A 22,106-nucleotide genomic window follows, 5' to 3' on the forward strand; every position below is an offset into this window, starting at 1 on the left:
TAGATTATCCATCAAGTTAGAAAAACAGAAGCTACATTTGTTTTACTAAAAATGGGGCTTCATTTATATCAAATAGGAAAATACCTGCCTTGTTCTGTTTCTTCATCCTTCCCCTTTACCGGTGTCCCAAGTTCTATACTACTTAATTATTCTTAATATATCTGCATACTTCTAGACATGCAGTACTGAAGTTCAAAAGCAAGAATATATACTTGTTTTCCTATAATATTTTTTCCTAAGATCAGAACATTCCTGTTCCAGGTTCCTGCTTACATTTTTACTAGTCTGATTCAAGAGTTGAGTTGTGGCTTATTGCATCGTGGTTGCGAATGATGACATACAAAGCGTTCATGTCATCAATGAAGACCTTCCTTTAATAATAATGTAGCTTTATTTAACTCTTATGATTTATAGTAGAAATATCAGGATAGCTACTTCCAAAATCAGCTATGCTGTTTATGAAAAATTAGTTGGTAGTCTTGGAATAATTCTTAGGAGATGTGTCCCCTCATATAACATACTACATTACCATATATTCATGTTCTCAGAAGGGGAATATAGTATGTATATGAGTGAAGATTTATAATCTTTGAAAATGTGATATATAATCAGAATTATAGATGAGGGAACTTAGATTACGTTGCAGGTGAAGTGTGTGGTTTTTTTTTCTTCTCTCCAAGAAATCCAAATCTTCTATGAGTTACTGTGAATATTTATGCTACAGAATAGAAGAGTAATATATTATAGTTCATATTGTGTTGTTTTGTTTTTCCTGATGTCAGAATTATGTCAGGGTACTGCGTAGTGAAATACCTTTCATAAGCCTGAAAAAAATTGCAAGAGTAAATTTCTAGGCTTTTAGGAAGAAATCAAAAATATAAATAACATAATCTGAAACGTTTGGTATCCATTTATAGTTATACAACAGTTAGTAGCATCTCTTGAGGTTGAACTTCAACTATAGCTAGTCTTTTGTGGGCATTGTTGAGTGTGGTGGACAGTGTGGGTCTGTTCTAATACGTGCAGTTCTACATGCTCTGCAGATCAAACTGTATGCAGTGGAAGGACCCTGCGAGTAGATTTATGTGCTGTGGCTGGCCAAATTTGGGGTGATGAGGACATTAAAACCAACTGTGAGTTGGTTAGGTCTGTTAAGAGAAACCTTGTCATTGTGGATATTGTTGCTTATTTATTAAGATATATTTCATCACAATGTGGAATAAAGAATGAGAAGTCTTCTCATGGAAGCTGTGTTTCAATGACATGTTTCTGATTTCCAGAAGGACAGTTCTCAGATGTTTCAGTCTGACCTTTAAAGTTAGAACATATGTCTTGGCTTAGTCCCATTGTGAAGCTGCACCCTAATGTATTTGTCCCTGAAAGGGTTAATTCTGTTTCCATCCATACTTCTGTATTCCTTTTTTGTTCTGCTTGCTTGTACCAAATGAGCTACAGCACATAGTAGTGCTTGCATGGCCAAAAAGTAGAAAGAGAAAATGGGGAAGATGTTTATGGAGTTGGACACTAGAAATGAGGGAACTAAATGTACTCTAGAAGGATATGGAAGGAAGTAACTATGGTGTAGTGAGATCTGGAAAAGATGAGACAAGAAAGCAAACTTGTGCTATCTCTGCTACTCGTGAAATCTTATTTTTGTCTGAGAGCTTGAGTCCTTCTATCTATGCTCTTCTAAGGGCTGATAAAGCAGTTATCTGACAAGACTGAATAAATATATTTGCAATGTATTGCAATATATTGCAATATATCCTGGTATAAAGGAGACAAAATGAGTTGTAGCTAGTCTTCCTCAAAGAGAGTGCTTAGGAGTGTACAAGTCAGTCATGATGGACATGAGTATGAGTTAGGTAGCTGGCTGAAGTGCTTTTCTGAAAAAGTGCTTGAAATAGTGCTTTTTATTTTTATTTTTTTCCTCTACGAAGAAAAGAAATGCATCTGTCTCTTAAAGATTAAAAAAAAAAAAATAAATCTTGCATCTCCTATCATGTCTTGGAGGAGTTCAGTTGGATTGTCTCAATCTGCGTGGTTGTCATGTTGAAAATCTATATATGAGAAAATACATGAATTTATAATTTTATGTTTTTCTGATTATGGAATCAGAATTTACTAATCTACTGTATTGTAAATGAATAAATTTAAAGTATTGAAATAAGTATATCCTGTGCACTTGGGAGAAGACTTTTTACCACGTTCTGACTATGATTTCATTGTGATTGTACAACCTGAATTGTAACTCAATGCATCTTATATCGGGGGAAAAAATAGCTAACTGTTTCTCAGCTTGGGTAGCTGAAGGAGATTAAGGTTTTCTAAGTCTTGAGTCAATGACCGTCTACAGTATGCAAATACTTGTTGAAGCAAAGATGTGTGGGATGTGGATAACAATGCCTCATTAGTTACCTTTTGTTTCGGCTTAGTTTTTTCATTGCAGTCTGTTTCAGTTCACACATTAGCACACCAGCAGCCTTTCACTGCATTTGTTACAATTTTTTCAAGGAGCAATAGCATACTGATTGGGGGTGGTCTCTGACCAGATGGCAAGAAACTTGGAGCCTAATTCTGATCTTGCTTATGTAAGGAGAAAGAAGAAATAGTGGTGTTTATATCAGTGAAACTTAACGTAGACTAGAAGTTATTTCAGAGAGAACAGAATGAAACCCATGGTGCTTCTCCTATTCCTCAGAAGGTCTAGCATGGTAATCTGGGAATACTTTCAAGTTTCTTTTGAATTCCTGAACAATCTCAACTCTTTAATGCTTCAGTTATAGTTCTGAGTCAAATCTGTCCCTAGTGAAGCCCAGCTGAGGTTGGTAGACTTGCACTCAGGATGAAATTGGTTCCTGAATTTTAATTTATTTCAGTCTTCCTAGTAAAAGCCATAAAAAACAGACTCCTGCAGATCTCATATTTGTTACATGGATTTATATTTTCTTTTAAACTGAACCTGAGTTGTAATAGAACCTGTATTTTAAGTGTCGTGGTTTTGTCTTGTGTTCTGCTTTTTGTTCTATTCTTTAGATTCTATGACTCTATGTATATTGGTATTAATCCCAATGATAATTATTCTTTGATTTCTCTGAAGACACAAAGAGCTTCAAAAGCCATAATTAAGCTATGCAGCATCCTTATTGAATTAGGCAAGCATCATCTCAACCTTTTGAGAGATCAGTGTATCTGGTCAAAACAAATAATAGTGCTTTTTTTTTTTTTTCTGGATTTTAAGATCTTGGAACTTTAATTAGTATCTCAAAGAGGTAACTGCTGTTCTATATATCACTTCAGAGGATTCTCAGTTAAAGATTCACAATAAAAATACTTGCTTTGGATCATCTTTCAACATAGTATGTTTTGTTTCTTTTAAATGTGTGAGAAATTTAACCAGTTAATTGACTTCATCTTGAGGTTGGTTTCCATAAAACAAGCAGCAGCTATGATTAGGGAAGCTCATACAATGTCTTAGTGTTATTTCAGCTGCCCAACCATAGAGACAGCCAGAATTTGGGTACCCTACCTCAGTTAGAACCAGTACATTTGGATAATGTCAGCTTTTTATGGGTAAGCAAATCCGTTATGCCAGGGAGAAGGGATAGTTCTGTGGTTATTGAGAAGAGTTCAGAAAAAGAAGGCAGACCAGGGTTTTCATCCTGAATAGCTTTCTTTTTGAACCTTCTCAAAGGTGTTTTTTTTGTTGTTGTTGTTTTTTTGTTTTGTTTTGTTTTGGTCAGATTACTGTTTGGCCGATAACCCTACTGTGTAAGAGTGGCGTGGAAGGATATCCATATGTTCTGTTGTTCTATATTGTATATGTATATATTCTATATATTGTTCTATATATGTTCTGTATGTTCTATTGACACCGACTCAGCAGCCCTATTGCTGTACACATCAGAAAGAATGAGGCTTTCTGAGCCAAAAGCCATTTGTAGCATGTTTCTCCACACAACTTTGTTGTCGTGAGGCAGAGTTTGTAGACTTTAATTTCCACACTCCTGATTTGTAAAATATGCTTTCAGTATCTTTTGGCATTTTATAGTAATTTTTGTTCAGCTTCATCTACAAATTCTATTATAGGTGATTTAATTAAATGATAAAGGGATAAAGCAACACTGAAAGAGTTAGTGAGAATGCTGCTGAAGCATTGGGTAGATCTGCCCTAAGTATATGTAGTTTACATTGTGTAAATAGAGCCTATGCTTGCTGTAGCTTTATCTGTTAGGGCGTCTGGCAGCCCTCTGGGACTGCAGGCATAAAGGGTTTTGCAGTGTGGTCTCACTAGTGTGAAAATATTTTGCACAAGCATGCAGGAAGGCTTTAACATTTTTGTTTTGGCTGAGAATGAAATGAAGCAGAAACACTTCCAAATATTCATGAAAAACACTTGGATGGAGACTGCCGCATGATGAAGAGCAAGGACCTAGAACCTGGCTCCTCCCACAGTCCTTGTAAGACTCAGCCTTCTATGTGTTCCAGAAGAATTGGCTTTACAAAAGTAGCTGTAGGGAAAGTTGTCATCAAAATGGCATGTTCCCAGCAAAATCTTTCCAGAAGACTGAAGATATTCTGCACGTGTTTTCAAATTGTGAAGTTAATTAATAAAAAATAATAATAATAAAAAAAAAAAGACATTGGGAGGAAGTCATTTTAATGTTTTGAGTTGTCAAAGCATTCAAAAGGCTTGGGAGTAAAATGGCTGGCTTGTGACTCTGAATAGTTCTGATGAGGTGGCCTGATACTGCATCTACATATGCAGTCACAAACATTTTTTTTTTCCACTAGTGCCTCGTTAATTCAGTTAACTGCTGCATGTTGATGGTTTGCTTTCATTTTCTTTCAACATAAGGTTGAAGGATTGAACTTACTACATATTATTGTTACCTGCTCTGAAGGCTGTGTTGGTAAGTTCCTTCATGTGCTTTCATATGCTGTGCATTAATAGAATCCAAGGGTGCTGTAGCAAAAATATTGTTTTGAGATAAGTGGGGCTGTTTTGCAGCTTGAAGATGAGGAAACTATACCATAGATATGAAAATGAAAGTGTTTTGGAGAATTTTTCATAAATGAGATAAACTGTTTTAATTTATAAATGTACCTACAAAAATTCTGCAGCAGAAGTGTAACCATGTAGAGGGAAACTTCACTTGCCAGTCTCTGCTAGAGGTAAAAGTGGCTGAAAACAAGATTGCATAAAGGAATAATTCTTAATACTAAACAGTGCTGTAGCCCTGCCTATAACAGCAGCAGAACTGGTTGTTGATGTTCTTTATTATAGATCATATTTCATTCAACATTTTTCTTCCAGCAGTTCTCTGCGTACGTTTTGTCTGGGAAAAGATCTAGACTAATATAGGAATTGTATTTAAGAAAAAAAATATACATTTGACAATATGGGGATATGGCAATGATGACTCATGAATCATACGTGTCGCCTTATGTAATATGCAGCAGAGGAGACAGTTTCAGGCTCTCTACAATAGCATGTCTTTACAATATGAGTCTGAGAGACGGGTGTTGTACACTGTGCTGACCTTTTAACATGAAGATGGGACACACATTGATTTTATCATTATACTGTGCTGTTTGCAATATCTACTAGATATTTTTTTTGTCTCAGATCACATCAGACATGATGCTTTTTATGCTCTTTCAGGTTTGAAAAGCAGAGGTAAAAAAGTCTATTGATTCTGCTGGATGAGTTTAAGCGTTGTAATATGTGCAAAAGCTGAACTAGTCCTCACAGCTACATTGAAACCATGGACTTTCCTGGTCTGTTAAGTAGTGAGAAAAGCATGTTAAGGGGTCTGAGCAGATGCTGTTTGTTCTGTTATCTTGTCTTACACTTTTCCCAAGAAAGGGAAAAGGTGAGCTTCTGAATGTGAGGTATCTTAGAGTTGTCCTGTGTCCCAGAATCCTTCTAGATATGGCTGGAGGTGTTACTGGCAAGGGGTTTTGTACAGCAGAGCTCAAGAACAAATTCTTCAGTTCTTGTTGCAGAAATAGAGGCTATTTGCAGTGATGCCACAGCCAAACCTTTGTAGATGAGTCATTAGAATGGCAAATCTTTCTTGTGCTTTACAAAGACTTGCAGTGGTTTGTTTCACTGGGGTCTGCAGGAAGAACAGTGTAAGCTATTGAAATTAGTCCATGTAGCATACCCAAGTGACTTTGTGATGGTTTCCAAGGGAGGCTGTGGCAGAGCAGCAAGCTGAACTTGGGCTTGCTGAGAAGTAGGCTGGAGTCCTGTCAAAAGGAACAGCCTATTTTTCCTGAGACTTACCTGTGGAGCTGGAGGAGGCTTCCTTCTAGGTATTTATTTTTGATTGTTAGTTGTGGAGAAATGCTAAGAAGTAGTACATACCCTCAATAACGGAGTCTTTTTAAACATTCGGTGGCTGGATGGAATGCATTGCTTCTGACTCACTGGCATAATTAGGAAAACCTTTTATCAGAAAGAATTTGAGCCTCTTTCCTGAGCAGCTGAATAAACTGCTTTCTTGAGGCAAATATTGTTGTACTGTAGATGGAAGTTTTTATCACAGTTTAGTCTAGGTTTAAAAGATATTTCTTGCCTTCCTTTCCTTTTCCCCTCACCTTATCTGCTCCTGTTCAACCTCTTCGTAAAAAAGACTTCAATATGACAAAGGATGTGAGAGAGATTGTGCCTGGAAGACAGAGTGTGAGAGCAAAGGCAATTTTTTGCTGTCAGCATGTATCAGACCTTGTCTGCAAATCATTGATTGAAAGGGAAAGGAGTTTCAAACCGATTGAAGCTCTGGTTCCTATCCAGGGCCTGTTTTTCCTCTATTAAAAGCAGAAGGTACTATTTAATGGTTGTTCTTTCTTTTTGCCACAAATGTTTATTACTTCATGTGGCCTTTCTGTGGATTTGAAGAGAAAGCAGAGAGGAATATGAGAGAGCATCATTTAACAGCTGTTGTTACAAAGATGTTGCTGGATAGCCAGAAAGGCTGGGGTAAGCAGCAGGGTCACTGACTTTAGCAGACCTTCCCACTTAGTGTGTTCTGAGTACACCACTTAGCCTGCATATAGCCAGCTTATCTGTCTCCCACTTTGACAACCAAAGCCTTCTTCCAGCATGCCTCATGGCTCAATAGATGCAGGCAGAGCAAGCAGCCATCTAGATTTGGTGCTCTATTTTGTTCACAGTGAACTTCACTTTTACCAGCTTTGCTCCCTTGAGATTGAAGACGGGGCTCAATCTTTAAAGTTGGAAATGAATACTTTCATGGAACAGTTGGAGCTTCATTCAATAGGATGTCTCAGATTTCTCCAGAGACCCCTGTGCCTGAGAGCTCTATCTTCTCAATTAAACCACAGCCCCTCTCTTTTTCAATTTCCTGTGACTGCTGAAAAGTGATTTTTCTTGTTACCATTTCTTTTTTTTTTTTTTTTCTTTCTTCCTTTCTTTGTCATTATCTGTGTTCCTAGTGGAATTTGACTGTGTTAACACCTTGTTTTTTGCAGGTATCTGGATAATGATTTTACAGGGTTGGAATGGTGGTAGGTTTTACATCATTTCAGGTTTGCTGTGTTCCAGCTCATTCAATGACTGAGATTTTCTCTTCCTCTTTCCTCTCTATGGCAAAAGTGGAATGGAGTAGTATGGAAGGTGGGGAAGACTCACACATCTGTTTTCTTAATTAGCACTATAGCTATCTCTGTGAACTCCTGGATCTCTTCTGCTCAGAAAAGGGAGGATAGAAAATCATTACCAGAAGAGGCTCCAGGCCAGGAACTGTGCTTAGCCAAAATCCTTTCTGCATGGGAGATACTTTTGTCTCATGTTTTGGTACAACATCTTACCAATTTTCTACAGCACACTGTGGGTTTTTGTTCATTTCACTATTCCTGTTAGACTTTTCCTATCCTACAGAGAATGCAGATTTATTGCTTGTATTTTTGTGTTGTCTTATCAATTGATCTTTATTCATTTAGTGAATTTTGACTAGATTATGTTGCTTTTTTAAGCATGTCAAAATTCTTTAGCCAAAAGAAATGGACCCAGTACAGTAGTACCATTCATCACCTACCTCAATCCAAGCTCTCCAGGATGAGTAGTGTCTGCTCATTTTGTTCTAAAGCTGGCCTCAAACCCTCCTTTCTTACTCACCCACTTGTCTTTGTTGGCATTCCAGGGAGTGGATGTTTTCATTGGCAGACTCTATTTGAGGGTTGTTCTTGCACAGTTCTTTACAGCTCATTCCCCCTCCCTGAACTTCCCCCAAAGTCATTTGCTAAGGGTCTGATGATGCTCAGGTGAAGGCCTTTGCCTTGTGGTGCTTCAGAGCTCTGCTGGAGTAAGCACCCAGTAGCTGCAGAGCGGTTCTTTGTACTTGAGGAGAACTGATTTGTTTGAAGATGACAGAGGGGTAGTGCCAGAAATGTGAATTACCCTGTGACTGCTTGGAGGACTCTGGAAGGAAGGAGGAATGTGACACAAATCTGACAACTGCTTACCACAGTTTCACTACGGCAGAAACCCAAGTAATGTGTTTTTTCTTATTCTGGGATAAATATGGGCACTTATAGCTCCAACTGTAGAATGAGGTACTCAGACAAATAATAGTAAAAGCAAGTTAGAAAAGTTCAATTCAAAACAGATATTTTTCCTTCTGAAGAATTTGTAATATGAGTCTGTCTTGTCCAGGATAACCTGTCACTGAGTAAAGGACAGGTAATGCAGGACAGAAAAACTTGAAGTTGCTTGTTAGATGTGTAATGACAAAATGGATGGTGAAGCAAAGAAAAAATACTAAATTAAAAAAAAAATAAATACAACACATTGTGTGATACATAACTTTTATTTATTAAAATAATATTAGAAAAACATTGGAAGAATGGGCAAAGCTTTGAGCTGTTGAAAGGATTAGAAAAGCATTTTTTGAATTGATGTTATGTCTATTGGATCCAGCAAAGACATGACCACACCAGATATTTCATAAAACTTCATGGACTTTGGAGTCAGGGAAACATTATTATGTCTACAGAGCTTCAATAAAGATAAGATGTTGACAATCTGTCAAAATCAGATCCATGTTACTTTCTTTTATGACCTCATTTAGTTAAGAGGCAGGATGCAAATATTAAATTTATTGAGAAGACAAATGAAAGTGAAAACAGGTCCCAGCCAGGTAGATCAGTCCTGGAGTGAGAACATGCTGTGCTGAATTGCCCACACAGCACAGCCAACGTATGTGAGTCATGAGTACCAATGCCACTTCCATTTATAGATTCCTTAGGAACAGAGGTAGATACACATGCCATTGAGTGGCAAATTTTTAAGAAGCTTTGGGTTGAAATGTTGTGATGATTTGATCAGTTCTGTGGAGCTCAAGCTGTCCAGAGTAATTCCCCTTTGAGATGTTACTGAAGTGGTTGCCAAATGCAACTCCTGTCCTCTGGAGCGGTTCCAAAGCTTTGATTGCATTTGTCCCCAAAAGCCCCAAACCATCACAAGTCTTCATATAAAACATTAAAAATTAAATATGCTTCAGAAGAATATCATTATGTTGAAGTACAAACTTCTTGAAACAAAATATTTGGTTGTTATTTTCCTAGGGCAAAATTTCAAAAATATTAAGAGCAAATTGAAACTGTTTTGTATTCTAAAAATTTCATGGCTAAAATTTTGCTCAATTAATTTTTCTGTAAGGCATAAGCTGGTTGTAGCTTGAAAAATTAGCTTGAACAACACTGCGTGTGTGAACATGCATGGGTTGTGCATTTACATATAAATATATATAAAAGTTGTGTATAACCACATAGTTTAACAGACTTTTATAGGCTGAGTGTACCATATACTGTGTTCATTTATTCATTTAATTATTATGCTTAATAGGTATATGTATGTGTATATACTTATTTACTAAGTTTGTTTACATTGCTGTTCCCTAAGTGAGAAACCAAGATTCTGAAGAAAAGTTCCAGACTTTTATTCCAAAATTCTCTAGGAAGAATGGTCTTCTATGTAATCCAAGCCCTGATTTAGTGCTGAGTACTCAGTACATTCAAATCAAATTGGAATCATGTCCAATGCTAGACTGATTCTACAGCAATATATTAATCAAATAACCATTCTATCAATTTGATATACAATCATAAACTTTTCTGCAACATCTTACATTTTAAAAGTGTAGACTGTAAAGGAGTTTGTTTGTTTGTTTGTTTTGAATGTTCCTTTAAAAATGTATTAGTTATTTACAGGTAATTAACATACTTTTAAAATCTGTAATAGTCATTGCATTATTGAGGGGTGTCGGAAAAAGTTAAGTAGCAGCAAGCTCTTAATAACTGACAAAATTTTAGTATTGCCTCCTAATTCTAAGTTTTCATACTGTGAAGAAATGCGTTGTTTTTATTGTTGAGCATATTTAGTTATTTATACTTTCAATCATTAGAGTATGTGACTACCAGTTTAAAAAGGGGGAAGAGGGAGAAAGCACAGAAGAAAACTCCTAAGGTTGTGTGCTTCTGAGAGAAGCAATTCTGTTACATTTCTCTCTGAGACTATTGGAGTCATATAAAAGGTATTGGAAATGGCAAAATATCGACTGCAGACAAGGCCTGTGTTGCCTGTAAGAATTATTAGGCTCTCCATTAGGATAGTTCTGCTGTTTCCTTTGAAAATAATCTTTCTTACTCTTTATTTTCTAGCATGGAATAGGAGTGTTATTGTTCATATCTATATACCTCTGTGTGTGTGTGTGTGTGTATGCATATTATCATACTTAATAGCTATGTCTAGGCCAGCTGCTCTACATCAAGAGTTATCACTTCTCAACCCAGGATGTTTCTGGCATCCAGATGGAATTGCCTACCTTAGCAGAGCACGCACACAGTCACACATTTAAGTCCTATAAATGTAGTTCAGGTTGAAAGCTTGAAATTGCCACCCATGTTCTATTATGGATGTCATAACCTTGAGGCATTTTTTTGGGTGTTACAATTTCAGTCTCTCTTGTGAAAATAGTTCTGTTTTATGTAAGTAATTAAAATACTAATTGAATCTGGATCTTTCACAACTTAAGGTGAGTCCCATAACCAGTGGGCTTAGAGGAACAGCCTTGTTAGCCTTGTGGATATGTAATTAGTTATACAAGATGAGGTTACTCCAGTAGAATAATTGAGAGCAGTTCACCTGAGAATATCAAAGAGCCTGGTAATTAGTGCACTCACTCACCTAGGTTATGGGGTATCCACTCATATTCTTTCTACAACTTAGCCTGAGCTGGGATTTGAATTATAGTATCTTAAATCCCCAGTGAGGCTATGACTCCGAGATTGTGGATTGTTTTATAGAAAGCTTGTCTGGATTTTCATAAGAATTGTTGGGTGGTTTGGGGTTTCTCTGGATGAAAATTATGATAAAATACATCCTTACAATTTTTGGTAATAAAAGAAATTTCCTCTCATGTAGCTCTAAGGATAACTGCACAAGAAATTTTAGGAACTTCAGGAAAAAAATCATTTTCCAGTAAATTACTGACTCCTGAAATCATTAGTTTGTTTATATTGTGCTTCATGATAATTCATAACAAAAGTCACTCCTGTTGCTAATAGGAGAAGTAGATGAGGGGAAGCATGATATTTGCATTGGCCTGTATGTGTGTCTTGGTTGCTCCAATTGTTTACACATATTTCTTTTTCCTGTCATTGGGAGTATTGAAAAGCCTTAGCACTTGATTATGATAGATTCTGCATACTTCACAGCAGTTTCTTTGGGAAAACAGAACTCAAGGAAAAGTTGCAGCCTATCTGCTGTTCATAGGATATGACAAGCTTCCTCCTTGCACAGTGCATGGTGGTTGCGTGCCTGCTGGCACTCAGGACAGACAGGTCCCAGACATCTGCAACAGGGGCTGTCCCCTGCCAGATGTTCTCTGCATGCCAGGGCTGGACTGTGAGGAATGTTGGTGAGATGTGGTGGGGAACCTTGTGCTGTCCAAACTCTTGACTAGATCTGTTCCTCAAAATGAACGGAGAACTTGTGTCCAAGCACGCCAAGTAACAATCTGAACTACAAATTGTGTTAACTCCCTACAGAATTTTGAGCAGAATGGAAAATCTTTTAGTCTCCTGTAAAGGCATACTGATCGCATACAACTGACAAATCTGTGTCATGTCTTAAAAAACAAGAAGGTAAGTGAGCCTGCACTAGTTGCTGGTTTTAGCATTTACAAGGTTATATATCCCTATTTGTGTGAAGGCTCACTTCAGTGTTGCAAAACTTTTTCTAAATTATCAGATCTGTATATAAAGCTGATCTGTCCAATAACCTGTTTTGGTTGTCTGCAAGTAGTTTTGGTCCATAATTTTTAGGAGGCAATGAGCATACCGGGTCCAAGTTATATTTCTGACATGACATGCTGCTTATTGATTCTGCAAATCAGAATGGTTGCTGTCCTTAACTGCAAATTTTGACTGCTTCAGAGACTCTGTTTTTTAATGAAAACTCCCTTGTGCTGGTGCCAGTGAATCATTGTAAAATACACTGTTTCTCTCATCTATGCAAGACTGTGATACTGTGCCAGCCTTGACTGGAGCAGCCCTCTCAATATAACAGAAAGCAGTAGATCATTCTTTCTCTGACAGCCCATTTTTATTCCTTTTGGGTTGTTCTTCTTTTTGGCATTCAGAGTCAGACATCACCAAAGAAGCCTTGTTCTGCTTAACTGCTCTATCTGATGCTCAGTAATTGGAAACGCTGAAGTGAAGCCTAGACCCACTACCATGGCTAGATTGGTATTCAGCGGTGAGCTAGCTGATTTTGTTATTGTATTCCAACTCTGAGCTCCCTGGTGCCTTGTATGTCTGCATCCTCCCTAGAGATGTTTTGCTGTTTCAGATGGGAGTTGTTTCTACTCCAGCACCTTTTGGGCCAGTCAGGGAACCAGTTTCTCTGGTGTCATGGTCCCATTCTCTTTATGGCAATTAACCAGAGATCCGGCTCTAGTTGTGTTACTTTCCTAGCTCTCCTTTTTGCACTCACTCAGTCTTCAGGTTATCTATCACTTGATAGCGGAATCATATCAGTGGCATTCTCAAAACATGTACTAAACACATCTGCCACTTGCTCTTGTTAGGCTTTAATGTTTTATGCTTGTGTGCTCAGCCTATGATACCCGATGCTGTATTTCTGTCTAGTGGATTCCAAGTGTTTCCCATGAGGATTTTGAAATGAGTTACTCTCTTTTGTCAAATGTTATGGAGCTCTGATTCTGCTCCAAGCAAGAAGAGACTTAACAGCACAAGGAAAAATTTCTATTTAATGCCAATTTTGATCTATTAATTTTTTTAACATACCCCCTTGTTTCTCTCTCCCCCCAACTTTTACAAGTTTACAAAAGCCATTTCCTGACTTGGTTTTCATTGCATGAATTCAAGGGTGGCTTAGTCATCATCTATTCCATTTCCTAAGAAAGTTAAATGATCAATATTTATTAATGTTCCTCTGTCTGCTCTGGGATTGGTTGGGAATAATTACAAGCCACATTTTTTGTCTTCCCTGCCAATAAAGTGACCAAAATGTTTTGCTGTGTCTACTAATAACTGGTTCATATCTTCCACCTGGGGAGTGAAATGAAAATCATCCAAGTGTATTGCATCTTTTGTCCACAAAACTTCTTAGTTGCTTTCTATAGATAATTTTGTAATAACGATAACAGGAATATTGCACATTCTTGTCTTACTCCAGTTACCATTACAAACCACTGGACTTTCTGACAGCATGACTGCTATCAAAAGATTTTTGAAAATGTAATATTTTTCATGAAAGGTACTTATCGTTTCACCTTAGGTCTATAAAATGAAAGCACTCACTTGATAATGATGATTTAAAATCTGTTTGGTGTTTTCTGCTCTGGAAACCTACTTGCTTCTTGACAGGTTGCAGAAGGAAATTGCTCTTGATTTTTCCCTTATACTGAGGATAACACTTTTTTTTTTTTGCTAGATGTTGAGGCTGACAATGCTATGATCATTTGAAAATCGTGTTCTGAGTCTTCAACTGCGTTGGTGTCGCTTGTATGTTCTGTAATCTCTTCAAAAGCATAAGAGGTGACTAAGGGACTATTTTTCACTTGTTTAACAAATGCTCTCTAACCACTTTCCCTTTTGGTGTTTAATCATTTTTGTCATTTTGTATGCTTTGAACCTTTTAAATCAGTGTGACTGTCAGAAGGTCTTGATCATGAAGACATGTCTATCTTTTAGACTTGATCTGTGTAAGACAACATAGCCTTGTCTTGAACTTTGCTTTTTTGTTATTCTTTATTTATCACTTTATATTATGCTTGCATGCTTAACAAGACCTCCAATACTGCTTTAAAAAAAAAATAAATCTATTAGCTGTTTAGTTGCCTTAAGACAAAGTTCTTATAAAAGAGGGAAAGTTCTCTCTTATTTTCAGTTTCCAGAAGCTTTATGTCAAAATGTGTCCTCTGATCTCTTTTGAACTCATTTTGGCTTTTCAATCTATGTCACTATAGACTTTTTGTCACTTGTTTTTCTCCTAGCTTCTTATCTAGTCTTTTGTTTGCTTTTTCTCACTGGTACCAAAATAACATCAGAAAGCTATTATTTCCTTTTTCATTTAATTCTGTTTGTGGAAGCCTTTCTAACTGTACTTTCTATGCTGTCTAATCTAATCTACAGAATAACTGTGGTTATCACAAGATATCCAAGTCTTCAAGGTGAAAAGTAATTTTTTATGTTTTGAACTTTCAATTAACAATTGTTAACTTGAATCCATTTTTAAGATTCTTATCTTTGATTTTCACTTTATCCATATAAAATTTATGTCCTGTATTTTCTAGTATGTGACAGTAACTGTTTTCTGACTATTGCAAAAGTTAATTTAAAAGAAGACATGGAAAATTCACATCAAACAGTAGTACTCTGTAGTACTGTGGGCCTAAATTGAGATTTTCTTTGTGAAATCCACATGACAAATCTAAAAGCGCCTGGAACTTAGGATATCTACGCCACCACAGAGGTACCAGCTCTGCCACCATGAGATGCATAGACTACAAGTAACATGCAAATCTGTCAGAAGAGGGGAAGAAAGGATGCTGCTTTACAAAGAGGACAGGCTATAGCTATATGAGAGCAAGGCGAAATAAAGAAATTGAAAAGTTAAAGAATGTTATAAAAATATTGATACCACAAGCTAAAATTTTCAGTACAGCCAGAATTTATTGCTGTGTTGCTATTTTTGATAAATGCAAAGAAATAATTTAAGGGAAGGAAAGGATCTGAAATCACCTAAATCTACTTTTTATCTTAAAATATTAGTTCTTTATTGAACACAACAACCTATGTTTAACTGTCCCATATCTTGTAGAAATCTGTCTCGGTATTAACTAGACTGAAGAGAAGTAGGGTCTGGTGCTTAGATTATTTGTACTTTGTTTAAACTTCCTCAGTAACAATGTTTTTAACTATATGTGGATCACCCTGCTCATCAGAAAAACAGAGGACATTTGGGGCCCATGGAAATTTTAATCATAATAGTTTATTCCTAGAAATCTCATATATAATTTCTTTTTAATCTGATTCATGATTCCCTTCTTTCTAAAGAAAAATGAGATTGCAGACTTTTTTTTTTTTTTTTTTTTTGTTCCCTCTGTTCATTTGTTTGTTTTTCTATAGTACTTTCACAGGCAACAGAAATGTTTAGTAAAACTGGTTGTGAATATCCATGCTATTTTCAGAGTCAATTCTTCAAGGTCTGATACAGACTGGAAGTATGTTGCTCTAAAGGAGAGCTTGCATGAACTAGTAGAGCAGTGATAATGGCATGCATGTCTGTGCACACCCATTTTGCTTGGTATGGGCAAACCAGCAAGGCAAGATTTGTTTCAAAAGATAGGAATAACTATGAATGAACAAGCTCTGTGGAAATACATGTATAATGGTAATACTTCCTGGATGTGCAAGCAGTTTTTTTCCCACAAGTAACATCAATATTCTTTGCATATTACAGTATATATTTCTTGTAAGCCACTCTCAAGTGTTATGTAGGTGTATCAGCAGATTGATTTCAGTGAGAGCTATTTGGAACTTTTGCTCATTACCTTTCTGTAATGATTAGATAAAATAATGCTTTTCAAAGACTTGCATGTATTAAGGGCAGGCAGGACCAAATGGGCCATTTAATAAGACTTCCTGCTATTCAGAAAACATTACACATGTATGTTCAGAGCAGCATATTTCTGAAAATAATTCTCTCACTACTTTGAGACTGCTTTAATAGCTCAGTAAGCTACACTGCCTGGGATAAATAACAGTGCAGGTGAGGGAAGAATTAATCTTCATATGTTGGTGACAGCTGAGCACATCTGAAGTATTTTGTAAAATGAATTCCTCAAGCATTCTACTATTCTACTGTTCAGTACTGAAAGGTAAACATCTATTTCTTTGATGGTGTACTGGAAAGGCTTTTTTTGTGCTATGTAGTTGAATATTAGTTTAAATGGTTGCATCATGGTGCATGTTCATACCGTAGTGCTCGTATGTCATTAAAAAAAAAAACAAATAACCAGTTCTTCACTTATCCTGGTAACATTACCGGTGATTTAAGAAGTTTAATACCACATTAAGGTGACTGATTTCTGCACCTTCTTGATGCCCAGTATCCAATTTCTCTGCAAGGGATTTAAAGGGATAGACATCTCCATTTTGGTGGCTGGTCAAGTTCAGAGCATTCTTATGCTCCAGCACCCATTGAAGTCAGTGCCGGGACACAGTTATTTCAGCAGAAGGCCTGTTCTGGAAATCAGTAAACTGCTGTCACCAACTCATTGACCCACCAACACTCCCCCTGCCTCACTGCCTGAGATGAAAATGGTAAAACTGAACACACAGCTATCTTTTTACTGGAAAATAAAGTATTTTTTTCCCATTTTTATGTGCCTCTCTGTTAGGCCTGAGCCTTGCCCATGGTAGAACTTATTTTATTCAGAGTGTACCAGTGTGTGTGACTTGCAGTTCACCCACAGTGGTGCTGGCAGTGGGATCCCAGGTGTGAGCAGCAGCATCTTGCAGCAGTCTCATGAAATGCTGGACCAGCTCATGCCCACTGAGGAATTCAGCAGCTTTTGAAAGCATCTGCCAGAGGTACTGATCCTTAACTGCTGCTCCTGACAGTCCAGACACCTGTACAGTGAGCTGCTGTTAGCTGCAGAGAAGATGCCTTCAGGTAGATAAAGCTGCATGTGGGTTGATTTTGAGTACTTAAAACCCGATTATGACTGAGGGCTTTAATTTTGCCCTCCAGCTATCTTGAGGGCAAAATAATCTCATTTTTGCAAAGCAAATAGTTGGTAAGAGTTTGTCTGGGCATTAGGTGTGAAGGAGATTGTTCAGCACAGAAGCAAACAGTCCATCTTGCTCGCAAACAGAAGCCTATGGCAGTGCAATATTGTTTGCATATCAATTTATAGAAAGCACACTTAATTAGTGGCACCATAATATGGGGAGAAAAAAAAATGATTTTGTCTATCCAAACTGCTAACTGCTCAGGTGGTCACAATACAGCTTTAGTACACACATAGGAGGAAGCTAACTGGAGAAAAAAAAAAAAAAAAGCATATTCCCTGTCTTACTATGTATTCTGTTGTTACTGCCCCAGTCACATTATTGTTAGCCCATTTAACTTTTATTTTGGTATTTTCCCACTGCATCTGTGTCCACCATGTGGCGAATGTGCATATTTTGCAATGGCTGTAGTAACACAGTGTACTCCAGTAGTACTTTCTTGTCTGGTGAAACTACTTCAAATTCCCTTTGATGCTGCTGGTACTTGTGTTCCAGGAATTTCTCCCTCAGAGACAAACTGAAGCAGCAAAATTACATGAAAGCTTTCCTCTTATCTATGGCTAAATGCTGGTATGATCCAGCAAAGTTAAGGTTCAGCTTATTCACATAAAATATGCAGTTAAGTAGTTCTTTCTTTTACTATTATTAGAACTGTTCATAGCCAGATTCAGAAACCTGGTTTATCAAGAATCCAATTATAGAAGGGGCAGTCAGATTTCCATTTAGTTTTTGTCTAGAAAAGCTACCTAGTGAGTGTCCTGTGTGCTAATTACTGCAGCCACTTCAGATGTCCCAGTTTTGCACTCAGTAAAGGGTATGACGACATTGGTATCTGCAGCATTTCCTATAGTTCATGCTAGGTAAATTGCAAATGTTACTGTAACATTGCTGAGTTGTCCAAGGGAAATAAGTAACTGTTTTGACCATGAATGTTTACTTCCACAGAGGCAGTGGTTATACTGTTGGAGGGCTCACCTCTCTGCTTCCACTCCCCTGTGCACACTGTTGTTTTTCAGTTCTACCAGTCTGGCATGTGCAGTGTTGGTGTTGCTGTGAGTTCAAATGCTCATGTCTAGGCACTCTGAAGTTTGGGAAGAGCCTCACGCTGAAAGTGGGATGAGCTGCTCTTGGCCCAGTTTCAATCAGTGAAGCATGCTGCACTGGCTGGTTCTACAGCAGAGAGCACAGTGAAATTTTGATCTGTGGTTAGGACTCCTTGGCATGATGTAGTACAAGCAGGTAAGAATATCCACATTTCAGGCAGGGATAAATTCCAACTGTATGGATAACAACTTTCCTTTCCACACTGGAATTTAATGCTAATACAATTCAATTTGTGGTCAGTTGATGGTTAAATGGAGAAAAAACCTCTGATGAGACAAGATTCTGGGAACAACCGAGAAATTACATGGAACACTGATTCTGAGCTCCATTTGTTCATTTTATGCAGTTTTTTTTTTTTTTTTTTTTTTTTTTCCCTTTAGTAGCGCAATTTTAAGACATTAAACTAATGCAATTATTGCTTCAGGGATAAATGATCTGAAAATCTTGCAAATCACTCTTAATGCTTCAGACACTGCATGACTAGAAGCTGTCCCTTGAGAGAGGTAACAGTTTAAAAGCGTGTGCTTGGTGGAAGTCCTGCAGTGGAAGAATCCTGTTTGTGTTAGTGTATGGATAAGAGAAAAATTCATAGACTGTTTTTAGGATTTAGGAATTGTTTGTTGTATCCTGAAATCTGGGGAGACCCATATGATGTTTCTTCCCAAGTGAGAGGATCTGTTTGGAAGATGAGGAAAGAGTATTCAGTGGTAATCTTTCTCAGTGTAGGGAAGTTATTTAAAAAGCATGGGACCTGGTAATTATCAAGACAAGGAGAGATGAGGGAAACAATGACTTCAGCAGTACTGTGTCTCTTTGGCATAGTTATAGAGAAGGGCTACATATGCAGAAATGGCAGGACCTTGCTACAGTGAATGAATGTGCAATAAAGATAGATGACTTTCAGTACAAATAAATTTAAATGGCTGTGTGTGGGGTAAAGTTATCCCAGTTTATATACATAGTGATTGGCCTGGGGTTGACTCTTACTACTCAAAAAAATAATAATAATAACAAATGTAGATGTTATTCCATACCATTCAGGGAGAATGTCAGCACAGTGCTCAGTAGCCATGTAATACACAACAGACTGCCATGAATTACTAGAGGAAAGCAGGGATCGAAGTGAGTGTTGTCAGACTACTGACATTTGGTCTGAGCAATATTATGTTACAAGGTCGATAAATCCCTTGTTTTCAATGTCAGTATCAATTACTAAAAATGTAGGAGATCTCTCCAAGACTCCTGATCAACCTTTAGATCTATACATTCACTAGGGAGCTTTAATACGTGGTATCACAGGACAGACTAGGAAGGCTTCAAACAGGGTTCCTGTTGTGGCTGCAGCAAAAGCTTGTCAAATGTAAGACATTTCTGAGAAATATTAGGAGGCAACTAATGGATGTTTTTTGACAAAACTTGAATCATGAGAAAACATTCTACCAAATCTGATCTCCAGTGGTTTGAGATGCTCATCATTTTGGATCCTAATGAAAAGCAGAAAGGTAAACCAGGCAACAACACTGCCACCTTTGCCCTGAGTAAGTTATAGGTTATCCCGTAGCTGAAGTAGAGGTGCAGTCCCATGTAGCCAGCACTCTATTCTCTGCTCTATTCAGTGAATTGTTGTCATCAGTGTTTTGTCACATAAGTGGACATCATCGTGCTTTAGTCTGTTTACATCTCCATAATGATGCCTTTCGGTACAGCTGTAGGAGGAACATCCCTGAAGTAGTAAATCTACTGCCTGTTCTGTACTGTTCAGAGTTACTCTATAGAAACTTTTTTTTTTGTTTCCCCTCACCCCCCCCCCCCCCCCCCCCCCCCCGTGGAAATCAGAGCATAGTATTTGAACCATTGCCTAGGTAGGAAAGCTAGACAAAAGAGAAAACACCAGGGTTTACAGGTCAAAGAAGGAAAGGGAACATTTTTGTACTTCACTCATTCTTCCCTGTCAAATTTTCCACAGTTCTGCCAATATGTAGTCAAGTTTTTGGCACCTATTGTACCTGCCACTGAAAGTCCTGACTCTGAGTATATGATCTTTGCACAGCTATCCAGGCTGCACTCTCTAGAGGCTGATGGCATATTCCTTGTGACAGGTAATACCAGTAGCAACTGACTGCATCCGGTTAAAGTTATTGCCAGAAAAAAATGGTTGGTAATGACTGAAACAATGGATTGGGTGTTTTTCAACACTTCTCTGAAAGACCAGTTATCATGCATCATTTAAGTGATGTAAAATGTAAACTGATTGTAGGTAATCACCTTTCTATAGGTGATTGGTTATGATTATGAATCTCAGTTAACAGTGAACTTTCTAGCACATGTTTTACTAGGTTGTCTTTGGTGGAGTTGCTCCTGACTTGCAGGAAGGAGAACAGAATCATGCACGAAATATTTACTTTGGTTTATGTGGAAACTTAAGAGAGCTTTTCCCTGGAAACCTTTCCCCATCTTACTCATCTACAACCAATCTCAAAACTGTAAACACTTTACAAGTTCTCAGTGGTGTAATACCGTTCCTTTTTTCTTTCCTTTTTTTTTTTTTTTTTTTTTTTTTTTTTTTTCTTCTTCCCTGTACTGCTGTCAGTTTGCACAGAGTATTTCTAAGCCTCATCAGGCAGAATACATTTAGAGAAGAAAAAAAAAAAAAGTAAATGCTGGAAATCCTTGTGCTGGTCTTGATTCTTTCCCCATTCTGCACTTAATCAGTGACCCACTTAATTGCTGCTGAATCCACTAGTTTTTTTGCAGACAAATATTAGCTTAGCATCCAACCCATTTGTTTCTGCAGAAGTAAAGCTACAATGACTTGGTATCCTGGCCAACTCTCAGTCTAGGTAATTACATGCTTGTCTACATAAATTTTCCTCTGACTTTTATTTCAATAGATGACTGTATTCTGCCTGTTGCATTTCAAATCACTCTACCTTCTATTTTGTTGTTTACTTGCTGTCCTGTTGCCTAAAATTACCTTCATTTTGAATTGTGTGGCAATCCATTACCTTTTTTTTTTTTTTTTTTTTTTTTTTTCTTTCTCGTGACACACAGTGCATATTGAAACATTTGGGGAGGAAATATTCTTCAATGTAGCACTGAATTATTAGCTCAATTTCTATTAGGCCATAGAGAATATGGGCATATTTTTGAGTTAAAATGAAGGTGATACGGCAGAGGGACAAGCACGATGAACAACAAAATATTTTAACATTAAAATGCAAGACCATAAATTAACCATTGAAGTTTGAATCTTTTTAGAATGTTGCTTACACCAGGGAGGAAAAGAATTACAGTAACAGCTTGCTAAACACATCTAATTTATATATATATATATATATATATATATATATATATATACACACTTTATATATACTATATATATATATAAAGTATATATATATGTATACATATAATATTATATATATAATGTATATATAATATATGTACGTGTGTGTATATATATATATACACTTATATATATTATATATATATATAAGTATATATATATACTTTTTTTGCTTTTATTCCACTCCCTTCCTTGTACTTCTGGCCCTCAGAAAAAGTAGGTTCCACAGGGATTTTTGCTAATTGCCAATTAGTTAATTTCCAAATTTTCAGCAAGTCAAGTATCTGCTTTAGTTTTTACAATT

The 22,106-nt window shown here is 37.0% G+C and overlaps 1 protein-coding gene across 1 annotated transcript in view; it reads left to right on the forward strand.

Moving 5' to 3' along the window:
- Positions 1 to 4,902: 4,902 nt before the first annotated feature.
- The window catches only part of RPS6KA2 (ribosomal protein S6 kinase A2), a 219,511-nt gene continuing 202,307 nt past the window's right edge, over positions 4,903 to 22,106 (forward strand). Inside the window, exon 1 of the mRNA XM_082755701.1 lies at positions 4,903 to 4,913. The gene's annotated coding sequence lies outside the window, so the exon portion shown is untranslated. The remainder of the gene's footprint in view (positions 4,914 to 22,106) is intronic.

This window comes from Aythya marila (assembly GCF_965140915.1).
Source record: "Aythya marila genome assembly, chromosome: 3".
NCBI lineage: Eukaryota > Metazoa > Chordata > Aves > Anseriformes > Anatidae > Aythya > Aythya marila.